This window comes from Micropterus salmoides, unplaced genomic scaffold (assembly GCF_014851395.1).
Source record: "Micropterus salmoides isolate LMB-PRFRI ecotype aquatic unplaced genomic scaffold, ASM1485139v1 Ms_hic_scaffold_20, whole genome shotgun sequence".
Lineage (NCBI taxonomy): Eukaryota > Metazoa > Chordata > Actinopteri > Centrarchiformes > Centrarchidae > Micropterus > Micropterus salmoides.
Window position 1 is genome coordinate 8,369,545 of NW_024041151.1, and position 21,618 is coordinate 8,391,162.

A 21,618-nucleotide genomic window follows, 5' to 3' on the forward strand; every position below is an offset into this window, starting at 1 on the left:
CATGTGTTCCACCCACTGTTGTTCGTGCATCCTAAATTGTTTGTAAATGGGAAACCTGTCTACATGGACAAGAGGGAGAGATAAGTGAGTCACAGGTTGATGAGAGGTAAGTGGTCGACAGGGCAGGTCACGGCCAAGAAAACGTTATGCATGAGTCACATGTGGATTAATGTGCTACCTAAATGAATTGATATGATTGAAGGTGAGTAAGGTGATAGCTGATGCAAGCTTAATTATAGAAAACATTGCTCCTGTGACGATAACTCTTTAAAGCCCACACTTCACCACAGTCAAAGTCCACCAACACCTACAGTGTTTTCACTTATTTTTCCTGATTAGACCCCGTTCCTCTCAGCACTATGTGTGCGTGCACAGATTGAGTTGGATTGACATCTGTTATGGCAGGGACAATTTCCACCTTTATCACTCTTAGTAGTAGGCCTGCATGGATTTTGGTGACATCACATCATTTCCTGCATACTGTAGCTTCATTCACCTTCAGCCTGAGCAGAGGTCTAATAACTGATGATGATTTGATATGATTTAGTATTTTACTGTCTACATTGAATTTTTGTCATGTTTATCAGACAGTTTACTACGATAGATTATTTTAAATTGTACAGACCTAAAACCCTCACTGTAGACATTACTGTCTTCACCTTGTTTTAAAGATGCCTCGGGTAAAAAGTTCCTCATCTCACTGCACTCTCCTATTCACCCTCCCCTTAGACAAAGTGTCAGAGCTGAAAGCTCTATCAAACCCTGATGGGCCTTATAATGTAATTTCTCACAAGGTAAAAGGCTAATAATGCATCTTCATATTCGCTGTGGTCATTTTAACACAATAGGGTTTTTCATTTGCAACCCTCTCTGTTTGACCTCTTCATAGCATTTGAAACTGCAAACGCCTTATTGAATCATTCTTAATGCACAGGCATTAACTTTGGGTCCCTCTCTTCATTTCAAATGCTGTCTAATCTCATTAAAGGCTATTCACAGATTTTATCCATTTTAATATACAGGCCTCTCAAAGTCACTGGGATTATTATGGAATGCTTTGTTATCGATTGCTATTCACAAGTATGATAACATTGTGATATTAAATGATTTTAATAATGTATCCTGTATGCTGCACCAAACTTTTAGTGGTTTAGTGTTTTTTCTTATTTTTGAAATGTATTGCTCTTAGATCCCTGGATTTGCTCATCATTAAACACATTTCTATTCTTTAAAAACTAAAACTATCCTTGACAAGGATAGTTGTCAAGGATAGTTTTATTGTGTGATAAATCCTATATTTAAATGTTACTAGGCATTAAGGACAAGTGTTTTAGCTACAAAAACACATTAAAACATCCAAAATAAAAGTAAAATTTATCAGAACAAATGTTACAGAAAGAATACTGTATTTCTCATCTAAGCCAAATTTGTGATGCGATGCTTCCGACACATTTTTGTTTCCGTACTGTTATTTTCATCATCCGCCCCGGGTATAAGCCTGTGACAGTGATGGCCGACATTGATGGATTGACATGGACAGATTAAACACTGGCTGTCAGACCGTCTCTTTCCTCTGCAGACGAGCATCTATCCAGCATTCTGCCTTTCTGCCTCAGTCGATTCCACAGGTTAGAAAGAATCAAACCTCTAATTGACTTCAGTTAGTGCAGGGACATGTTCAGACTGTGTTTGATCATTAGAAGGCAGACAAAGCTTTGACACACAGAGACTTACAGTGCAGTAAAATTATTTGAATGGGGTTCAGAAAGAGGTCATTCTCAGGCCCCATGTCGTTAGCTAACAGCTGGCCAGCTGTGACTAGCTGTTCAAAGAGAATAATGTACTCAATTTACCTCTAAAACTTTCCATGGAAAAGTATCGTAAGAATGTTCCAGTAGTATAAAAATGTAGAATGGTGTAGTGTGTGCTTGGCACAAAGCGTTTCTACAGATAGGACACTATTATAATTTAATCCATGACAATATTCACAGGTACGTTTTAAAAAAGAGAATATTTGGGGACTTCCTCCATGCTGAGAGAGGAAAAACAAATGTAATACTCAAAATGGCCAAATGTTTTACCACATCAATGTGATCCACATAATAACAGTTGTCCAAATAACACAAAATGTCACACTGATTTCCTGAAAGAAATTATCAGCTTAGCATGAATTCAATCAGGAAGACTACTCTCACTTTACTCATCTATTCTGACCGTCTCTCTCTCTCTCTCTCTCTCTCTGTTTTCGGATCCTCACATCAACTGATTAAGGCTAGTACTTCTTATAGTAAATCCAACCAGGTCTTGCCACTATCCCTGTCAGCCAATCACATAGTTGCTGCCATACTTTAAATCAGTTCAATGTGAAAACCATGTTTCTGGGTTATACTACATGTTTCCTAGAAACGGTATGCAGCAGGCTTTTAGATTTAGATTTCTTTTCGTTTGGTGGGTGTGTCAGAGGTGTTCAATGCACTACCATTTCTGTTTAAATAAACATTTTGCTATGTTTTATCAGGGTTGATTGCGCCCCTGTTCTCCCCTCTGCTGCTGTCAGTTATCATTTCAGTGTGAATCATCGTGGCCCTCCTCCCCCTCATTCACCTCTAGTTTCATCTCTTCCAGGGCTCGAGTCAAAGCTCACAGAAACCCCCTCTTCTTCTCATCATCCAGATCTCAGCATCATCTCATTAACCACCAACCACCACCAGTGTCTAGACTCCATGGGCGGTAGAGCTAAACACATTTATTTCACACCTTATTGTGCACTTATCAATAAATAATTGTTTGCTCTAATGAAGTATCTCCTGATTGAAATGTATCACTTCATCTTGTGAGCGTGTCTTGAAGGAATAGTGAAACATTTTGGGAAATACAATTTGATTTTGATTTCTTGCCAACAGTGAGTTGAAAAGATCGCTAAAGAGTGGAAATGGGGGAAATTAACCTGGCTCGTTCCAAAGGTAACAAAATCCTCCGACTTGAACCTCTCGGCTTATTATTAACATGCTAGGAATGTTAATAATAGTAATAATAATGCATTACATTTATAAAGCGCTTTATCATGGAAACTCAAAGCGCTTCAGAGTGAAGTGGGTTGGGGGACTCATCTGAACCACCACCAATGTGCCCACCTGGGTGATGTTAACCTTAAGATGGACTGTTTCCTTATGCTTCCAGTCTTACATACCTACATAAGAGTGGTATTGATCTTATCATCCAATCTTAGCAAGAAAGCAAATGCGTTTATTTTCCAAAATGTCAAACTATTCCTATCAGCCTTCAAATTTTAACTCATTGTAAATAAGCAGGTTTCTGAAATAAGAGAATTTGTTTTGATATAATTTGGAACACAGGTCAATGAACAGTTTCTTTCATGGTAGCCTATGAATGTCTTGAATATGCTTTAGCTTTTGAGGCAATTTCCAGTCAACCTAAAGAATACTGAATACTGTCTGCAGTGAAGTACAACATGCCAGCCCACTGGGCAGCAAAATCACAATCTTACACAGAGTAAATAATAATGTATAGCTTTAAGGCAGACCAGAGCAAATTCTGTAGATAATTTGCCGTGCCTGCCAAGCATCAAAACAATATGGCTGGACACTCAGCTAAGCACCAAAATGACAGTGAGCTTTGCAAACAGCCAAACATTATTATATACAGTGGCTTCTAGACAGCTTAAAGCAAGCAATAAGCATTGTCAGCCAGGAGGCAAAGCTGCTGTACAAGTGGCAGTCAAGACAAGTAGCGGTTGATCCTTTTAAGCAGCGAAGTGGTTTGACATGTCATTTTGTTGCCCAGTGCACTGCCCCAGAATGCTTTGCAGCCTGGAAATGTCGTGACCATTATCTGGTATTCTTTTAGCTGTGCAGAAGCTGTCTGCTGTTACACAGGTCTGTGTATGACTGCTAGAGTGACTTTCAGGCATACAGGGATACTAATCGGTTCCAAGGGTGACTTATTATATAAGTTTATATCTGTATATATACAGTATATCTTATATCACTTAAGGTTTACGGCAGATTTATATCATTTTACAACACAGAGTTATATAACGAGAGATTAATGCTATTCGCAAACGTCATATACAAAAATTACAAAGATGGGTGGACAAATAACAAGTCACAGAAATAAAACAATTTTATATGGTGGAGTGCTGAGGATAAATTTAGGAGTCTCACAGCCTGAGGAAAGAAGCTGCTCTAAAGTCTGATGGGACGACAGTGGATACCTCTGAATCTCTTGTTAGATGGCAGTCGGGTGAACAGGCTGTGGCTGGGGTGGGTATTGTCTTTTAGTATCCTTTGGGCTCTGCACAGGCACCTCACCTCACTGGCATCACTGATGCTCAGTAGATAGGTAACAATCTTCTGAGCATTTTTAATCACCTGCTGAAGAGCCCGCCGGTCCTGGGCCGTGCACATCCCATGCCAGTTTGTGATGTTTCCAGTCAGGTTGCTTTCTATTGCTTCTCTGTAAAAGCTGACAAGAACTTGGTGTGGGAATTTGGCCTTCTTAAGCTTCCTCAAGAAATATAGTCGTTTTCTGAGCTTTCTTTACCAGGGTGGATATGTGAGGTGACCATGTCAAGTTCTCTGTGATGTTAATTGCCAGGAACCTAAAACTGTTCACCTGCTCCGCCTCAGCTCCACTGATGTAGACAGGATTGTGCGTCTTTGCCTCCTGATTACTAAAATCAAAAAACGACCAGCTCCTTGGTTTTGCTGACGTTGAGCAGTAGGCTGTTCTCTGTGCACCACTCAGCAAGATTGCTGATTTCTTCCTGATCTCCGAGTTGTCTTGATATTGGGGTGCAGTCCTGTGAACAGGACAGGGCAGAGAACACAGATCTGTGGTTCTCCAGTGTTGAACACTAGAGTGGAGGAGGTGGGACCACCAGTCTGAGTGTGGTACAGAAGTTGTGATGAATGCTGGGCTGAAATCTACAAACAGCATTCTGATGTACAGTAGGTGTTGTTTTTCTCAAGGTGTGTAAAAACTGATTTGATGGCAGTGGACATTGCATCCTCCATGGATGTGATGGTTCTGACAGCAAACTGGTAAGGGTCCATGCTGATGGGGATGTTGTTTGTGCTGGAGAACCAAAGTACTTCAACAGAATGAGGGTGATTGCCACAGGGTCACCACATTTCATAGAAATCGATAAATGGGAGCCCAAAACGTTCTTCAAATTTAAATCATATTGATTTGAAAACCATCTTTAAGTTGGCAGTTTTATTTACAGTACATTTGATGACACCACCAAATTGTAAAACTTTTATTTTGCTTGATGTTCCCAGTCTTGCAGAGATACAAAGTCACAAAAGGCAAAATAATGCCAGGACCACAATTTTTTATTAAAATGATTTGTAATATATTGAGCATTAGTGGGTATTTATATAAAACACCCAAATATGTCTGAGATACCATTAATTCTATTTTTCTGAAGTATGATTGCAACATGTGCTCAGTTAACATAAGCATACTTGAATTAGAGTATGGTAAAACATTAAGCTGGAATATGGACCTTGCATTGTTTCATAATTTTAAAATATGCATAAATGTAATTAATAGTAGTTGTCTACAGATTTGGAAGTAAATGATTTAGCAACAAAAGCAAAGTGAGTAACCTGTGATGAAACATTATATTAGTGGATGGATATACTCCATTAGATGATGAAATGATAAATAATGTACAGTATGGTTCATAATGTATGGACATATTTGTCCGTTGGAAAGTACAGCGACATATATGACTATTCCCCAAAACGCATGTATAAGCGTTGACAAGTACCAATCCAGTGACAGGCCTTAAGTATGTTACGTAAGTCTCTTACTAGTCTTCTTAAGTCACATGGCATTTAATATGTGGCAAACGTTGTAACAAGCTTCTGCATAATCAACCTATATAGCCATTTTTTCTGGTGATGACAGGCTGTAAATAAGTTAAACACAAAGGCTGCAGTTGTTGGTGTCATGATTCTGCCTGTCTTCCCTGTTTTAATTTACCTCTGCCTATTGGTTTAATTAATTATTTAGCCTTTTATCAGTGTTGTTATGGATGGTGACCACCCATGACCGGTTGACCCATGATTTAAAAAGAAAAAAACAGATTCTGGATGTTCCTCTTTTCTAAATGGTTACTAATCTAAAAGGTCAGGTCACTCTCTTTGAATATGTTTCAGTAATGATTCAGGAGTTGACCCTTCTCATGAGTATAAAATATGTTGCTTTGCATTTCTACAAGTGGCTATAAAGCAAAGCTGCACCATTGCAGCGTGTTTAAAATGCTATGTGAATGTTATACCTAACCGACCTTAATGAATCCCCTCCCACATGATTCTAACATGCTGAACATGTTTTACATGTGTACAGCATATGCAGGCAATTTTCTGCACTGCACTAAGCATTAGAATGAATCACAAATCATCTGCATGTTTCATGCATAATATGCAGCCTAGGGGAAAGTAATGTTATAAGAGTTGTTATGCGTGGATCATGATTCAACACAGACACAGACCCTCACATTCATCACATCCAATTCTTTCTAACTCTCTGGTTAAATAAGGAATACATTTTCATTATGTCTGACAAGCAGCAGCATTGATCAAGGAATGTGTGAATATGCGGCTTTTATATTTTACCTTTACATAAAACAAAAAATAAAATATTATTGTTTAGAGCCTTATTTTGAAGTCAGGAGATGCAGAGAAAAGTGTTAATCACAAACGGCACCGAAGCAATGCTGAATGAAATATACTTTTTCTCCACAGAGAGCATATATTGTAGATGGCACTCTTGTGGTTTTATTAGTCCGTGCTGAAAGCGCAGAGACACATTATTGTTCTGTACATGCATGGGAAAGATCTCAGCATGCATGTTTCTGCATACAGAACTAGCTGGAGGAGGACCAACCCCCACCCCACCCCCCTTCCAGTTGCTTTTTCCCCTCACTATTTTTGTCACTGTCTTGCGAAAAATCTGGACTTTTCATGTGCTAAGAAAAACAGCCTTGTTTTCAGCTTTATTTAATAAGAGGGAAACATTCTCAGCCTGTAAAGGAACAATTCATTATTCAGGTTATATGAATAATTCAAAATCACCAAATCTGGAGATACGTGGGTTTACCTGGACAGCTTGGACAACTTTGTTTCTAACAGTCTATTTAAGCCATTTATTACATTGGACCCCTTCTCCATATGAAAAATATGAAACAAGATGGTTGCGAGGCCCCTTAGATTATTTTGAGGATGAGAAAAAGCCTGTTGAAAACAACTACCTGCAAACATACCGTACCTGTACTGTACCTACATTCATACCTACATACAGAACATGTTGCTGGAGCTTATACATAATATTCTACAAGATACATAACCACTGTCCTACTCACAATAGTGGAGATAATGTGCAGTCATTACAGTACATCACCTTTTCCAGCCTTTGCTTTTTTTTAAATTCCATTTGAGCGTAACTGCAGCATATATAGAGATGGCTGATTGGTGATATTACCAGATACCTGTATATTTTAGATGCTGAGTGCCACACTAATATGACTGTAGGAATACTGATTAGCTTGATTCAGGGATGTACGCTTGACACTGATGTTATGCCAATGCAGTGCTACTCTCCTGACTGTGTCCACACACACTGAGTATATTCTGGCAATAGCCGTGAATTTTCATACAATCCACGGGTAAAGGAAACTCATTTTATTCAGAAGAGGACACTAACCATAATTATGTCAAAGTAAATAATAAGCTTATACCTAGTCATCGTTCTCTCTTTGTCTCTTCTTACTCACCCACATAAACATGCACCGGTCCCCCGAAACACATTACAAGCTGTTTTACAAAGAACAACATATGACCTTTGATTTTCTAAACAGAACACAACATAATGCATTATGGATCCAGCTCAGAAATATAAAATATAAATCATCAGCATGCTTAATAAAGCAGTTTAATTTTTAAAGTGCAAAGACAAGATTAAACCAGCCTTCACTGTGGCTGGTAGTGGTAGGTCAATACTGGAGAGACAAACAATTGTAATCAGTGTGACAGAAGCCTCACTGGAGTAACCAAAGTGAGCATCACTGTGATTTTTATTTTAAAAATCAATTTATTTTGCACGCATGAGGCTTCAGTTAAACAAACCCAGCATTTTAGTGGAAGTGACAGCCTGCTGGTTGGGACATGCTGTGTCTTGATATGTCCTGATGGAAGGTGGTGTGTGGTTTTGTCTGAATATTTTTGTGAGTGCGCCTATGCCTGCTAAAGAATAAAAACCCTATTCTGTAAAAATAACATGCACTTTATTTTATTTATACTTTTTTTATGTGATGCAATTGTTTTTAATCTACTTATGGATTAAAAAAATGTGGATTTTCATAAAATACCATAACTAAATATCATTATAATTGAATATCACCTTCCCTTATAATACTGCAGGTATTTAATGTTTCACTTCACTGAAGTTTTACCAGGGGGACATCATTTTGCTTTGAATGTTGAAAAAGTAATCACTTTAGGAAAATATTCATTTGCCCCGTGTACATTTCTTCCTCAGCAAGGTGAGTCTACAACACAAAATACACGAAAAGCAAAAATAAAGGCAGCAGCCTCATGAGAACGTATTGTGAACTATCACACTGATCTGTAAATAAATTGGTGTGTGAATGAATATGTTAATTGGGGTTATCATGGGGTTGTTTTCTGCATTGTGCCATAACAGCAAGTCAGACAGTTTTTAACCAATCTCCTAAGATAAACCATCAAAGTTCTCTCCTCTGGCCATTCCCATCGCACTAATACGCTGAAAGAAGCACGAGATGTGAACATCTTAATTACGGTGCACTCTGAAATAATGATAACGCTTGCATTAGCCTGCTTGAAGGGGGTTTGCAAGCCCACGCACACAAACACACTGGTGAATGGTTGAATGTTAAAGCAAGGTGAAAACAGCTTTTGAGTAAACACCTCTCTGTGCTTTATTCCTGCTATCTTAATAGATTAACACTGACAAGGTACTTTGATGACTGAAGGTTCAACACTTTGTGTTAAATAAAACTTAAGAAATTAGTAGCAAGGTCAAGGTCATCACCACCAGCACCTGATTTTCTCCGCAGATAACCAAGATACGTGATAAGATTATTTGCTGTTGGGACTTTATTGACTTTGTTGACCCCCCCACCTCCAGTCTTTGTGTATGTACCCTGTGCTGTCTTTGTGTATGTACCCTGTTACCTTTAAATTCCCATCAAGTAGAGTGCACACAGCAGAATATATATAAAGTTTACTGTGTGTCAGTTATCTTGTGGTAATTTGAACACAGCTTTATTTAGGGATGTGTGCAACAGTATGTGAGCACAATATGAACTGTATTGCACTGAATTTGCATTACACTTCCAGTTTGGACAGACACATTTGTTAAGCCAGAGAAAGCCTGGCTCTAAATGTTGAAGAGAGGCATTAGTGGAGTTAAATTGAAACACCACATACTATAGCTCTTACAGCTTGGTGAGCATGGCATCTATCAGTATCCATGGTGATGGATGTTTTCTACTTGGATTTAGAAAGGTGTTGTGTGCATCCCACATTGTACCTGTTTATTTATATTCCTCCTTAATGTGGAGAGTCCTCCAGAGCTGTGAGTGTGACTTGTGTAGGGCTGGTGAAGAGCAAGGTAAGGTTTGGGAAAGGGCCTTCGCCATCTTATGTCCCTCAGGATGAAGTCTTTGCTTGTGTAGCAAACCTATTGTACTGGTTAATAAAGTTATGAATAATAATATTATTTCATAAAACTCGTTTTGGGGCACCACCTGAAATTCCGTTCACCTAAGGCCTTCAGGACACCTTATGTATGGTTTTAAATAATTACACAATTATTTACTAGTGATCAGTTAGTTAGTAATTGCTTAAGCATTTTAAATCATAGTCTCATCATCAGTCTCATATCAAAGTCTTGAATCCTCCGTCCAGTGACTTGGATTTAAACAGTACTCACACACAGTTCCTGTGATTAAGGCAAAATTTATTAACTAACTAAAATGAATACACAGTGAGGTTAAATATATTCAAGACATACAACAATAATGATTAAACAACCAGAATGCAATCAATGAGAATAACAGGGTTAAAGGTGAATTTAGTTGTTCTATTGTGGTAAGAGAGAAATAGAACGAATGAATGCAAGTTACGATAATAACTTCAATTTGGCTAGGAGTTTTGGCTAAGGGATTAAAAATAAAAGATTAAAAGCTAATGGACATCAACTGACCACAGAATGTAGTTTGTCTTACTGCTTGTTGGTTTCTCAGCCGCCAGGTCGTATGGACGGCCCCACGCTGGCTCAGTTTCGTACATTCCCGGTTATGACGGCTTGGCACGCCGTCGGCCGGTTGCTTGTGAGCGGCTGCGTCATCGTTTCTAAAGTCCGCCGTTTTGGCTCCGTTTCTAAAGTCCTCCGTCTTCACTAAAATGCCCTCCGGAGTTTTGAAACGCAAAACGGGGTCGGCAGCGGTCTCCGTTTTAATTCAAAAACGCAGTAGTGTGGACGGGGCCTGAGGTAATCTGAAAGAGGAACGTCGTTACCATGGTTACCCTGCCCTTTTGGTGTTGGGAGTGTTTAGAGTTTCCTGACCTCAGTCGGAAGAGGTCCTGATAGCCTAGTTCAGGATGAGGTTAGTGTCTGGACAAGGTTAATTTTGTCACTTTAATAATCATGCACAGGTCAACACGTCTGTTATATCAACTTCACCGGAGGTTGTAGGCTTTATGGCCGGAACTGCCCAAACAGCACTTGGCAGCACTCTGGCAGGGACCTTTCAGATACGACACATGCTCAGCTGGCAGGCCCTGGCAGAGTGCCTGGGAACCGTTATTCTAGTGGCGAGTAAAGTAATTTTGCATCTCTCCTGCAGGGTGCTGAGTGGATCATTTTGTTCAAGTAAAAGAGGAGCATAGACTACATTACTAAATGTTTACCATACACCTATTGGAAACTTAATATCATTCAAATGAATGAAATTTAATGGTAATATAAACTGTGATAATGTACTGTTTGGTAAATGGGGGTATTTGAAATAGCTACATGGTTGAAACAACAATTTGCATGCCTCATATTTTGCTCCTTTGTCAATTTGTTAATTAAGAAGTGCAGTACTTTCAACATACTTCTTTCACATCTATTGCAGTATGTGTAGTTTGGCTAGATTTTGTCTCCCTTGTCATTGAATGAAAAACACCACCAAAAACAAAACGATACGTAAGTTAACAAAATTTATATGTATGTAACACATAAACAAGAATTGAAGCACCATTAGTGAATATGCCTGAAAAGAGACAGGAAGTAGAAAAAGACTTGTTATTTATGTTATTGCGTGGCAACTAATAAGCCATTTGTGTGATTCAACCAATCAATTAATCCAACCAGAAAATAAAGGTGTGAGATGGTGAGCAAAATAATTGCTGTCTTATTTTTATTTTATCATGGGTAAGCACATCATAAAAAGGGTTAACAAGTTGTATGATTTTTCTCACTGGCTCACCAGCTTTTCAGTTCAACAAATGAAAGAGAAAAATATCTTTTGAAACATCCCAAGGGATTCTGTATGCTCCTTGTCCAACATGTTTGTGCCGAAACAGAGTTGAGGTTGCTATCGAGTTAAGTTGTTTGAGGACAAAAAAGTTCATTTTTTTGTTAGATTGTTATGTTTTTCAAAGGCAGCTTTTACAATACTGCTAAGAGGTAAAAAAAAAAAAACAACATTTAACTGATGCTCTCTTCTCATTAAATTGTTGCTTTCTTAGACATCTTTGAAGCAAAGAAACACTAAATAATTGTAACTATATTCATCAGAACAGTTAAAGCACCTAAGACTCCATCAATTATCTCCTGTGTTATTTCCTTATACTTGAATTACACATGTAGAACCCTATTTTATATTCGTATTCTTTCTAATGAAAGAAGTCGCATACAGTATCTGTAGTCCCCATTGGAACCTATTACAACACAGCAGGAAGCCAAGACATTCTTTCAAATTAAAATCAAATGTATTTTTTAGCCGGTGCAAAACAACCTGGAATGCTTCTGTTTCACATAGTAACCCAGGGACAACAAAAATATCAGGAGAGGGCACACATGGGGAAATGCCAGGCTATTTGTTATTCTGCTCCCCAGCTGTGACTGATCTGTTAATTCCATGAGACCTTTCACTCTGCAATCAGGTCCCCTTGGTGGTCAGAGTTGGCCCTCCGTGGAGGAAAGCTCTGCAGGTGTAGTCAGATTGTTGTTGGCATCAATTGTACCACACAAAGCCCAACTATAACACATGACCTCTGAGGTCAGACAGACAGACCCCGCGTACGACGAAAAGCACGACTCAGCTAGACACCTACCTCAAGGTCAGGCCACTGTGGGGCTTTATTATTCTCTTTGAAGTTTTTCTACTGCTCTCTGTCCACAAAAATAACTTCATCTCAGGGTTTGTTTTTTTTACTTGACAGCATATCTAGTTGGATCTCAAAATAGTAAAACATATGGTGCTTCACTGTTTCCTTAAAAATCTTCTTAACCATGATTTTCTATTTGGGGTTCTAGTAATCCCAAGCCCTCCTTAACATATAACAACAAAAAAAACACAATAAAACATACTTATCATTGTTTTATCACCTTGAAACATCTTGACTTCTAATTGTTTAAAAATTGCTTTTAAACAGTTTGTTCATGAGACATCTAATGTTCAGACAGAACCCAAAGCCGATTTCAGAGGTGACGTGATAGTAGATGTAAATTTGCCCTGGGTGCAAGTTGATGCATCTGCGGCAGCTGAAAAGGTGTCAACTTCGGCAAAAAAAAAAAAAAAAAAATGGCACATATCCCAGAGCACTATAAATCTGCTTCATGAATGTACAGAGACAAGAGGAAAAAGGTCTGGAGGGAGATTACAGATTCTGTTTCTGGTTGAGTTCTGAGTTCAGTAAGAGGCTGAGCTAAACACACAGGCACATTCCCACAGATATGGTTGGTGCATCTGTCGTTGGCTAGCTTACAGCTAACATCTGTACAATGGCTGTTTGGGGCAAATGAAAACAGCATAGTGATCAAATTGATGTGACAGACATGAGGCAAACATTTGAGGTATTGTCTGTCTAAACAAACCTTAACAGGGGAAACTCTGTGGGGTCTAATTAACCCCAAACATAATGAATGTCAAAATGTTATTATTCTGTGTTGTGTCACCTTCATTAAATGAGTACCCCCAGTCTGTGGCAAAGAGCTAACATTTCAATACATCAACCAGAAAATGGTTGATACATAAACCAGCAACAACACCTACGGACGGGTTCATTTAGTAAAAGGGAGGAAGACTTTGTTATCATCAAGAAAATCACAGCTTGTTAAGCCACTGCCATTTGCATCACAGTCATGAAGTACCTGCCATTCAAAGAGTGTTTCCACAAGACTCAGCTTTTTTCACCCAACTTCCATCAGCATAACAGGGAGTCATTATTATTGATGGCTTGACAGATAGCAAAAGGTAAACTGGCAGTTATCTGAAGTGCAGTATTTACCACGCTGATGTGTTTGCCAGACAAATGACAGCTAGAGGTGGCAAGGGATGCAAAACAGGAAGCAGTGGACAGAGAAATGCAAAGTTTAAAAGAGACATACAGAAGGAGGGGGCACCCACCTCTTAACTCAAAAACTACGTGGTCTGTCATTGAAAGGAAAGTGAGTGAGTCAGTCCTCAATCCCAGTATGTTCTGTCAAAAGCAGCAACACTACTAAGGGTTTTGCACTCATGCTCCCTTCTTCACTGCCTTTATAATGAGGCTGTCCCCCTTCTAATACACATTGCAGCTGAGAAAATAAGCTCTTATAATTAGATAGCTCCTACCCTGACACGATTAAGGTGTGAATACAAGCGAGGCACACACGAGTGTGCCATCAGAGCAGTTATTTCCCTCTTCAAGGTTAGAAAAAAATTATACTTTTCTGAAATTTTTCATCCCTCCAATTTAATTTGTGTCATAGAGACCTTCCATCGTAACAGCACTTTACTGAAACCGCAATTACTGAATATAGGCTTAAATAACTGTTTCATCCGTCTTACTGAGAAAATGGGGACTGCATTGTATGCAGTAGAGATAAAGCAGCCTTCATATGTTTTTTTCCTCAGGGTGTATCACATAGAATCTGATCGTAGATATATGTATAAAAATATATCATGTTTTCTATATTTTGCTTATCTTTATGTAACCATTTGAACCCAGCAGTGACCTTCACACTGTTTACTTGGGAGAGTGCCTTGGTGGAAGTTCACGTCATTCAGTGAACAAATGAGCATCTACACTTGCACCTTTGTTGCAGCTCTTGAACATTATGCCGCTCAGGGGATCAATTAAGACACCTATACCTCACCTTCCATGTTTTTTTCCAAAGACTCGTGGGAGCTGTATTTATTGAATGCTTAAAAAAATAATTGTTATACCTTTATAAGGTTGGAATTTGAGGATCTTTGTTGCTTCTCCCTTATCATCTATCTAGTGGCACACTAATAAAGGCATAAAACATCCCAAAAAATAATAATGAAAACCCCCCAAAACAAACATAAATGTCTCATGGGACACTAAAGAAAAAGTCAGAGGAAATCATTAGGATACAGCGTGGATAGCATGAATGTCAACAAAATTATTTACCAGTTTAAATTGTATACATTTTGTTTATTCAATATGCACTCAAGGATTTCTGTTCATGTCATGTCACGTGTGCTGTGCAACTGTGCGTTTATTTGTATGAAAACCTATGTGTAACGGTCTGTGCATGTTGTTTTGCCATCTTTGTATGCCTGTGATGTTATTCTGCATGCTTGTATGCAGTGATATCTTTCTGTGTGTTAACATACAGTTCTGACTGTGGCTACGTAATTAAGCAGAAAGTAAAGAAGAAACAGAGATGTCAAGTGTATTACTGTTCGCAGTAGCTGTCAACTTTATCTCTCAAACATACATGATTTCACCTACAATTTGCATCCAGTGGCAACGATCAGAACTTTTTATTCTCCTAAAATAACTGCTATCCAGAAAATGAAAACAGATGCAGTGTAAAGAGGATGTAGTTCAAATAATCAGCTGAGTTCCTAAAACCTTCCTTGGGCTGTTAAAATACATGAATAATTGAATAAAAAAGTACAGCCATTCGTACATTCTTCCACCAGATGCATTATGGGACTTATCCTTGGGGGAAGTGATCATGGTAGGGAAGAAGGCCACAGCTGGGAATTTTGCCACATACCCATCCGACATCTCACCCTGGTTAATGGATTCGTTGATCAGGTAACTGTGACTTGATTTTTTAAGTATTTCATCTTCAGTCAGTGAAAACCTTGCAGGTATTACATTCCAGCTGCTGTACAGCAGAAGTACTGTAGCACATATGTAACAGTCATTTTCCATCAATGTCCATTGCCTTTTGTGTAAGGCAACAGCTTCAATTCCATATGTTTAGGTACAAAAGAATACAACAGATCTAAATAGATATTTGAGGTCACAATGATGCATGTACAGTGAATAATCGGCAGCATTGACTCAAATAAAATTTGTCTTCCAAGAGACAGATGTTTGACATGGCTGAGTCATGTCCATTGAAGACAAAGTGTGCTGAAGACATAGCAAAGCATAGGAGTTGCATGGCTCCACTGCTGGAGCCCCAAAGTCCTATTGCCCAAAAGTACTGTATAGAAATCTATAGAAATCTAATTCAGTAATAGCCAATGTAGCTAATCACATATGATCAGTTCCTCTTGTCCTCTTTAACCCTTTAAAAGCAGCAGTGTAATGAGTAGGACAGTGTCAGTATTAATTTGATCTGATTGTGTATTGTCTAATTCTGTGTGGAACAGCTCGTAAGTTGTCAATTAGATACCCCTGTGTCAGAAGATTCAAATAATTAATGTAGGTAAAATAACGCGCTGTGCATAAAAAAACCTGGACGCACATAATCCCGCTGCTGATGGCTACACGTATCTAAAAATAACTGATATTATAGAAAGGTCTGAATATGTGGCTCAGCCAACAATGCATGAAATTGTTTGCTAGGTTGTATGAGCAGACCAAAATGTTTAATGTGCCCAAAGCTTCAAATAATAAGGGAAACGTATTTAAAAGAAATCCCTTTGAGCCAAAACCTCAGATTTCCCACTGTTCTAAACGTAATGTTTTAAACATATTTTTCTATTCTCGGCTTCATATGACACCATACTGAGCTGGTTGTCCATACATTCACAAGACACGCCAGTCTTTTGAAGTTGAAGTTGTTCAATATGTCACAAAGAAAGTGCTTTTATGCTTGCAGAGGAAAATTAAGCTTGTTGGGTTTACCTAGGGAAGAAAGGGGCAAACAAGATTGGATACGGTTTCTTTTTTCGGGCCAACAACAGTCTAGTAAACATGCTTCATGGTCTTGGCCACACAGAAGACAGTATTTTTTCTTGGGCCCCACCACACCCTTTTTTAAGAGAGCCGGTCAATCTGTCTGTAATGAAAAAACAACAACAAAAAAAACCAATTCAGTCAGCACAACTTTTATGAAAGAAAGTGATATTTGTGCCGCAGTTGTGCCGTCTGTTTGGCAGTATGGCTCTGTTCTGGGATCTCCCTGCTCTTCCATGTGCCTACGTGGAAGGCCTGACAAGGGGAGAGCACCTCCCTGCCCATCCAAGTGCATATACATGGAAAGCCTGAGGCAGAGAGCAGCAGCAAATACCCTCCAGGGGACAGAACAGAGCAGGCATTAATATATAATGACATGATTAATCAGATACACCCTGAAAGGAGGAGCTGGGCTGGCGGCGTGTTACAAGCTGCTTGCAGAGGAAGCAGCAAGGGCAGGCAGGCTATGGCAGCTTAAATAAGTTTTAAGATGGCTGCAATCAGCTGATGAACTGGGATTGTGAGTTGAGCTTGACTTCGTTGCCTGCTTGAGCTAACGCTATACTTGATTCTTGCCCTTTGGTTACCTAGGAGTTCATCCTTATCGAGGCAGCTGCATCAGACAGTTGAGTCAACCTAACAACCGAGAGGAGAGACAGAGTGTGACTCATTGTTTTGGAGAGTCACATGCTCTCACCTTTGGCTTACTATTGCTCCCTGTGCAATATAACCCTTAAAGAAGGAAAACTCCTTGACACCTATTATTTCAATTTGCAACTGCTTTTTCAACAGGATATCACAACTCAAATTGTGCTCTAACACAAGACCACATATAACATACATGTACAATGATATAATTTTTGTTAATATACACAGTTTTCTCAAACACTCACTAGACAGATTATTTGCTCCCGCTGACTGACAGCTTACCTTTGAAAACATTTTCAAGACCCCTGTTGTTACTAAAATGGCATGTCCTCGTGTCAGCAATGCAATCTCATAAAAACTGCAGCATACATGGCACAACTTTTAAACTCTTTGCAGCTCTGTTACATCATCTAGATCAGCAGTGCTGCCCCTGCTGGCCAGGGTACCCACTGACCAGCGCTGCTGCAGCACTCCTGTAGATCCTGACATAGGGTTTAATCTATTTTATACCTACTGTGCGCACATAGTGTGAAACTGGTTGTTCTCAAGTCCAGACCTGTTATGATGCAACCTTGAAGAAAACACCCTATTTTCAGGCAAGTTCTCTTTGTAGCGCTTCCACCTTCTATTGATGTCAGAATAGATCAGTGGAAGTTCTATGATGTGCTGTTTTCTGGTAAAACAGATTTTATATTCATTTCTCTTCAAGATAAGCTTTACTGCTCGTCAACATTTTCAGAACAAATCCACTATGAATTTCATAACTTCACAAGACAAATACATTTACACAATTGGGATTTGTGTGATTAAAAAGAGATTAGAGAAATATCGAAAAGCTTTAACATTTAAAGACTCATTTGATTGTTCATGCAAAAGCAGGACTATTTTGTCTCTTTAATGAAAAAGAATTAAGGATTAATAGATCACTCTCCTGGTACTGTATGTCAGATTATTCGGTGTTGGTAATCGGCCTGTCGATGGGCTTCAACTCAAGTTTGCGTAACGTAGAGGAAGTCTGGGTAGAGCTAAGGTGAGCAGTAACCACAATGGCTGAGACACCTGTCAATCAAGCAAACACGTACCAAAACACACTTTTCTTTATGTTAAATATCTATCTCCCTGGTGAAATATATTTTTTAATTTTCTCCACAACACATTTCTGCTGTGGTACATACTTCAGGTTTCTGGGATCCACTATATCCCAGGACCTAAAGTGGGAGCCCAACACGGACACCATCATCAAGAAGGCCCAGCAGAGGATGCACTTCCTGCGCCAGTTCAGAAAGCTCAATCTGCCAAAGAAGCTGCTGATCCACTTTTAGACAGCCATCATTCAGCCTGTCCTCTGCACATCCAAAAAGGACACGACCAGACTACAACGGACAGTCAGGACTGCAGAAAAAATCATCAGTGCCAATGTGCCCTCCATTCAGGACTTTTACATTTCCGGAGTCAGGAAATGGGCAGGAAACATCCCTGAAGATCCATCTCACCACAGACACAACCTGTTCCAGCTCCTCCCCTCTGGGAGGCGCTACAGAGTACTGTACGCCAAAACCAAGTACAAGAACAGTTTCTTCCCACAAGCCATCACTCTGATGAACAGCTGATTTCTGACCCACAGTGTCAGGAAAAACCCCTGTGCAATAACTCTCTAATCAGCCACCCGTTTACTGGTTACCACTTATTATTTATTTACCATTCTCTGTTTCAGTGCTGTTCATACTGTTATATGTTCATATTGTACTGTATATACATCCTTTGCACTATGCCCCATCGCACTGTGCACATGTGTACATGTATGTAGGTATGTATGTGTATGTGTACTTGTTTATCACATCCACCTCCGACGTACATAATAATGATAATACTTACTCCTTACTTACTTACTTACTCCTGCGTCCTTTGCACTATATTGTTTTTTGTTCATAGTGTGTATATTTGTGTCGTCTACACTGTAGCCTGTGTCTTTATTTATTTTATTTTATTATTGTCTTACTGTATTATTGTATGAATAAGCACATTGTGAGCAATGTACAATCCTGAGTCAAATTCCTCGTATGTGTACACATATCTGGCAATAAAGTTGATTCTGATTGTGATTCTGATTCAGATTCTAACACATTTTTTGTGGCATCTAGCTGCCCTTTATGAACAAAGAAATGCAGAACTACTTTGTGGTGGCAGAATCATACTGTATAACAGATGTCTCTATTATGAGAAACAAAAAACAGTGTGATGAGTAAATGATAAAGTGACACTATAAACATTATTTTACATATAGTATTAAAGATGTACTTAGAATACTTGGTAATATGGTACTTCTATAAAGTTGTCTATAAAGAACTTGAATATATGATAAAGACTATTCAATACTGAAGCAGCAAAGGCCAATATACCCTGATGTTTAGCCCCCAGCAAGGTTCCAAAAACATTGAAAACTACATTTCCCACAATGCCACTCAATGGCATCTTTCTGCACTTCCTGCTTCCTAGATGCCCATTTCTTTCAAACTCTACTCCTCCAGTTTGTAGTGCAGACATTCTCAAGACTCCAGTCAAACCTGAGTTGTGCATGTTTAATTAAACATATTAAAATTTGAATGCCTCAATGCTGACATGGCTCACATGCTGTCTGAGTCGTAGCACTGCATCTCTGTGACTTCTGATATGGAAATATTTTATAACATAAAAATTGACACCATGTATTAGACATTTTTCAAATTATTCTTTTACAGAGCAAACATCTACTAGTTCTTGGTGCCAATCTGTACCCCCTTCTTGGGTGCACTGATCGGTGTGCTGATGTACCATCTAATGATTGGATACCATTGAAATGAGAAGTGCAAGACAAGCAAAAGGAGGAGGAAAGGTTAAAACTTTCCAATATTACAACTAATGAAGATGCATAAGCACCGATGAATTTCTTTTTACAATTATGTTGCAGTAAATAACATTCTTGCCTAACAAGCATATACTTTGCTGTTTAGGAAAATCTTTTTGGTTTTCATATATCGCTTTAATTAGCTTAGTGAATCCCCCATCAGCCCTAGGATCCATAGTGTATGCGCACTAGAGACTTCCACCTGCCCATCTGGCTAACTTCCAGATTAACCCTCTGCTAACTGGAATGAGATAAAATAATTTAATTGTGCGGCTCTTCTAGACTTTCCAAATGTTATCGGACCAAATGCATCAAATTCTTATGGTGAAATGACTCAACTCAAAAAAATGGATACACCGTTTTACAGCTGCTCCTTTTACCATGATTGTGTGCAGGAAAAATTATTTTTGGACCCCTGTTGGACCAGGACGTTGTAATGAGCTATGATGAAAAATATACATTATAGATTTACATTAATAGAACCTAATGCAAAATATCATATAGAAGCATATTATGCATACAGTACTCATTCCTCAGAAGCACATTATGCATACAGTACTCATTCCTCAGAAGCATATTATACATACGTTACAGCATGGGTGGGGCAGCAATTGTATCGGGGGGCCTGACCCACCCTTCGCAGCGCAAGTGTCAAATAAGTGTAGCGGAGTAAAAAGTATATCATTTCTCTCTGGGAAATTTTGTGGAGTAGAAGTATAAAGTAGCATAACACATACAACATACATTATTTTTTACCAAGCTTTTTATCCAGTTTATCTGCCAGTAAGCAATTTATAGGAGGTAGTAATGTTAGGTGTACCATTCACTACCCATGCTAACATTAGCCTTCAAATAGCTTTTAAAACCTTCCCTGTTAACTTTAGTTTAGTTTATGCGACAGTAATTTTCTCTCTCCACAAGTTTTTAAAAGTTCGTAAAAGTTTGTAAAAAGTAGAGGCAAACAGCTCAGCTAATCACAATCAACTGGATATGGACAAATCATTGTTTAATTTCAGGTGACAGCAGAGGAGAGCAGCAGTTCAAATTATACACCATTTTGAAATGTTACCATTTGATATTTTTAAAATCGATATCCCATCCAGCCAAGGACATTGATTGACTATTTTCCATTGGATAATGCTTCAAAATCTTCATGGTGCTCTCACACTCAATTGTGTGTTTCATTTCATTTACACTAAGTGGTGCTCCAAAGACTCTGTGGTAACATCAAATGCTTCAAGAAGTTGAGAAAATAAAATCACTTTATAAACAATGTTTATATTTTAATGTATAGATATATAAATGTGGAGTTAAAAAGGTAGAAGTTAAAATAGCACATTAGCACAACAAAACAGCTAATTCAAAGGGTTAAATGATGATGAACAACAAGCACAATCTTAACATTAATGAGTGTCTGCCAAATGAGTCAAATGTTTATATATATATATATATATATATATATATATATATATATATATATATATATATATATATATATAATATATAAACAGTTGTGATCCTGTGTCATTGATGGAGCAGTCATTCTGTCATAAATATACACATAGCCTGTTCTTTAATTTGTCAGGAATGAAACTGAATAAGTTCAGTGAACAAGCTATAAATGTACAAATCATCCTTTTAAACTGTAATTAT

At 38.5% G+C, this 21,618-nt stretch overlaps 1 pseudogene; it reads left to right on the plus strand.

Moving 5' to 3' along the window:
• Positions 1-10,775: 10,775 nt before the first annotated feature.
• Positions 10,776-19,993, plus strand: LOC119914973 (annotated as a pseudogene).
• Positions 19,994-21,618: the final 1,625 nt, after the last annotated feature.